Source organism: Branchiostoma belcheri, unplaced genomic scaffold (assembly GCF_001625305.1).
Source record: "Branchiostoma belcheri isolate BF01 breed outbred unplaced genomic scaffold, Haploidv18h27 scaffold66, whole genome shotgun sequence".
NCBI classification, from domain to species: Eukaryota; Metazoa; Chordata; class Leptocardii; order Amphioxiformes; family Branchiostomatidae; genus Branchiostoma; species Branchiostoma belcheri.
In genome coordinates, this window is record NW_017804309.1 from 294733 (window position 1) to 299772 (window position 5040).

The 5040-nt window shown below is 37.9% G+C and overlaps 1 pseudogene; it reads right to left on the minus strand.

Annotated features, from left to right (window-relative positions):
* LOC109483751 overlaps window positions 1–4499 on the minus strand; it is a 5294-nt pseudogene extending 795 nt beyond the window's left edge.
* Between the last annotated feature and the right edge of the window lie 541 nt (window positions 4500–5040).

Here is a 5040-nt window from a genome sequence, read left to right on the forward strand (position 1 = left end):
TGTTGTTGTAGTCTCGGACTCCTCACTGCTGCTCACGACCGGGGGCTCACACACCTCAGGAGGCGCCTGGGACACACAAGAAAACACATTAGGGAAGAAACACTAGTAAAAAAATTCTTTTAACATATTCCCAGAGAAATTTGCAGGAATTTTGTTGCAGAATTTCGTTTCATTGTTCTGGGTTTGAATCCCCAACACAGTAACATGTCCCAGTGTTGTGTCAATGGGAAAGGCACTTTCATAAACATTTCCTAACCTGACTCGGGTAATAATGAGTAGAAAACTCACCCCAGAAGCATCCTGAGCAGCAGCATGGCTCTTGATGGGGCCATTCAGTAGAGTATCTAACCCTGAGGCTGGTTAAGGAGGATAAGGAAGGTCAAATTTAGTGATAATCATCTGCAGGATCAAAAGTTATCATGATAGCATAAATGATCTCAAACTGTCAAAGGATTGCAAGAAAGAGTGTACATGCTTACCTGATATGGTGGCATTAGTAGTGGTAGAGGGTTCAACAGCACTTGCACTGAAAACAAGTGATATCCTTAATGAGTTTCACTATGATATGTAGGAACAAGAAATCTAAACTTCAAACTGTCTGATTGTTGAAATGAAAAAGAATTGAAAAATATTGGTGCGACCTGGAAATTTAACATTTGAACTGAAGTAGTATTATTCAACATACCCAAAAATGTCATCCTGAGGCTGTCCTACTGTTGGTATTGAAAAAACAGTTTAGTGAACAACTTGAAGTCCATTTTCTAAAGCTCAATAAACAATGCCAAATGCCATCAAAGAAAATGATTTCAGCTTTTTCAATACACTTTGACAGTTTCCCTAAACAATAGAATAATGGTGCTGCTGCACATCTTATGATCCCATTTCCCAGCACCACCTTGTCAACTTTAAGATTTAGGTAACTTCGTCTGCATTCATCTAAGTTACTTAGATATGAATATTTATATAAATATTTCTATGGAGATCCCTGACTCCAAAATTAATGTGTTTACAGATGCCATCCATGAAGTCACTTGGGTGGCTTAATACACTTAAGAAAGAAAAGCATTTGCTAAGAATTAAAGAATATAAGATACTTGGAACAAACTGAAACTGTACCTGGGTCCTCAGTCTGTGAGTTTTCCCACAATCCCAGGCTGGCAGCATCTTTCTCTGTCAGGAACTCTCTAAGGAAGACAAACGTCATCAAGAAACATGTCAGGTTTGGTGGGATCAAACAGAAGTGATTCAGCTTTCCAGCAGAATGGAACATACTACCATGAATTAATGACATGACAGAAATACAGACTATATTAGTCTTTGAACAGGATTTACCTTATGATGAAATATGATGTTAAGTCTCAGGCTTGAAACTTTTCAAAATAGAGAGGGAAAACAATGTCCGGCATCAATGAAACTCCTTGTGCTGTTCTGTCTGTGATAACTGTTAAGGCTTTTTCTTACACTACATGCAATTAATACTATGAGACTATAAATAGTATAATAATGAAGGAAGGAAAAAACAGAACATAACTTACTTGACCTGGTACGTGTCAGCAAAGCTCACTCTCCTAGATGGCCTTCTGGACTTCGGCTCTGGATCCCTTTTTTCAGAAATAAGCAAAGGTCAGCTGGGGTCATCACTTCAACATGATGTACACTTATAAGTTATACTGTATATTGGTAACAGAAAATATTCCTGTGACTCAGCAGCTTTACACTGATTTACAGTGGTGCCCTGAACATGCATGAATACCCAGAACACATCATGCAAATAAATAAAACAAAATGTACACTTTCAAGTGTCAAATCCAAATTTACCTTTTAAGAGGTGCACCTTGTCCATCCTGAAAAGGGATAAATATTTCAACATTATGTAGACAACAATATCATCATTATGGTTACAACATCATTAGCATTCTACACTTTTGTGAGTTACTTGTAAGAAAACATTCTATAAGTAGTTAGTTATGTCTATTTCATAAGGTATTATCAACTATTAATTATGATTACATAATACATAATTCTTTTGACAATTTTGCAGTACACTGAAAACAGTCTGGCTGTATTGAAATTTGAATTGATAATTAGCTGAGGTAACAATCATCAGTGTTCGAAATACCTGTCTGCAGTCTGCAATCTGCAGATAGATTTCAAAGATTGCAGAAGAAAAATTTATACAATCTGCAATTTTGCAGCAGGAAAAATTGGCACTTGGGATTTGGTGCTCTTGGCCCTAAGGACAGACAACACTTAAAGACCTGTTCTGAAACAACAGGAGCTTCTTCACTAATTTACATCAACCTTGTCTTGACTTGTCTATCTTTTGTTTCCTTTTGGACTTCACTAATTTGCATATCAATCAATAGTTCATGCTTATAAACCTGCAATATTGTAGTATAGAGGCTTGTGTATTTGCAGAAAGTATTTCCAAATTGCAGAACAAAATTTTGACTCTTCTGCAATAATGCAGAACACTGAAAAAAAGTATTTCGACCACTGATCATGGAATGTTCTGTTTTGAGAAAACTACAATTCTTTTTTATACAAATTATGTAATTGATTATTTACTATTCTAAACATGTAAATTGTAAAGTAAAGCATGATATATCAGCTTCAAGGCTGCCAGGTTTGACACATGCAAACAACCATTCTTCAATTCATTCATAGTCACAGACCTGAAGATTCAGGGGGTCTCTGCCATTGAGGTCCTGGAATACATTTCTGGATGGAGACCTTCCTCCTACTTTCAGAATCTGAAAAGTACAACATATATATAAATGTTAACGTTATTAATATTATACATGACATACTTGTATAATTTCTTGACAAGAATTTGGACTGAGTCACTCAGTTGGAGAACTTGATTTCTCTACTGAATTATTAAACTGGTACTAGTATGTAGTTTCTACTTATGTCTATCTGCACCAGTCATGTAGGGATTTATGTCTGTGTCCATAATATCACCAGGGTCCATAATATCGCCACCTTACTGCAATAATCGCAAGTCGCAATTATTGTCGCAATTCGCAATTATTTAATTATTGTCGCAAGTCGCAATTATTGCACCTTTGAGTACATCGACACAGAGGTCTTCTTACTACTCTACAAATCACTGATTCGACCACACCTTGAATACGGTGCACCTGTTTGGTCCCCACACCAATGGAAGCAGGCCGACCAAATAGAAAACGTACAAAGAAGGGCAAGTAAAAGGGTGCCTGGTCTAAACAATCTACCATATGAGGAGAGACTTAAGGTGCTTAGGCTCCCGACACTGGTATATAGAAGAATACGTGGGGACATGATCATGACCTACAAGTACATTCATGGGAAGCTGGACACAGAGGGTTGCCTACCAAAAATGCAAGAGAAAACAAGAACAAGAGGGAACAGCTTACGACTTAACAAAAGATCAGTGAAGAACAACAAAAGACTGTTTTTCTACAGCAACAGGGTAGTAACATGGTGGAACAGTCTACCGGAAGAGGTGGTGTCAGCCCCAAGTGTGAACAGTTTTAAAAATAGACTGGACAAACACATGAGAAGTCATCCAGTGGTGTACAACCCCCGGGCATTGGACAACCCCCACAAGATGACCATGTCTACGCAGTAAACTACAAGGAGCGGCTCAAAGTGGAAGAGAACTTCCTACCGAGACGAAAGATCTACTCTACTCTAATAATCAGCAACATACTTTTGGTATGAACTCCTGCACACCTCAAATGTACATATACTAGTAACTAGGGTATGTTGCAATAGAAATATCTTTAAGCACACTATTTCTCAAGGTGGTGATATTATGGACCCTGGTGATATAATTTACTTGTATGGACACAGATGGTTACATGTTACCACATATAATACACATAATTATGCGTATGTAAATTTATGTGTACAAAATAAACGACAGATGTGTATAATTTACATGCATACAAACTGAAACACTTCTTACCGAGGATGACCTCCTCTTCTTTCTTGTTGCTGCCTGCATGATTTTATTTCCTACGATGAAAACATGCAAGTAAGGTTACTAAGTAAGAACATATCGATTTTGGTCGAAAAAATTTCTCCACAAACAAGACAGTTTTCATATGCATAAGCCAGCCTGTTCCGCTGTTAGTTTATTTCATTTACCCCGTAAGTGCAATTCCCTATAGAAAAGGCACGAATTGTAAAACTGGATTGATTTTTGTATGTGGGAGTTGAAAACGAAAATTTTATCTGAGGCTCAGAGAGTCAGAAACACGACTGTGACAAATTTATTTTCGTTTGAATATCCAAAGAATTCTAACGGTACCATCAATATGAATGGCACAAAAGCATAATTCCAAGGATAGGATTGATGCTCTACTATCCACCTGCATAATATGACTTACATAAAGCCAGGAATGACGGAAAAGCCTCGATAAATACATACCAGACAACGGATCGTATTCAAAATGTCCGCTCTCCTTCTTCAAAACTGCGGTGCACGTTGGGATATGCACAATTTCGGCCAATCAGAGAAATGTACATGCATGACGTCAGAGGTCATACAGTTTTTGGCAACACCTCAAAACCTTGCCTCAATTCAAATACTCTCGTCTCAGTAAAACTGACACAAACTGTGATGATCGGTCGTGATTATATTGTTCCGACAACATTAAGTTATGATCTGTAGCAACATGATTTTGCATTCGAAATGGAAAATGTTTGCATTCGTGCCGGGCATAACGCGCGTAATGGGTGAGGGTTTATAGAGTTATAAAACGTCAAGTTTTCTTTGTACGAAAGTGAACTGATACAATGTACTCTGTATTCGTGTACTTTCGTCGTTTTTATAAAGTAGTACAGCTGTATAATGTCCCAACAGATATGCTAGGATCCGACTCACTCACAACGTCTCTAAAGTACTAGTAATCTTTTCAAATTTTTGCCTTCTACATCTGCCAGCGTTGCACAGAGGGAAGATGGAAACCTTCATTACCAGAGAGAGAAAGACTCGGAGAGGAGAGAGAGGGTGGGTGATCGAGAGAAACCCACAAAACAAAGCGTGACCGG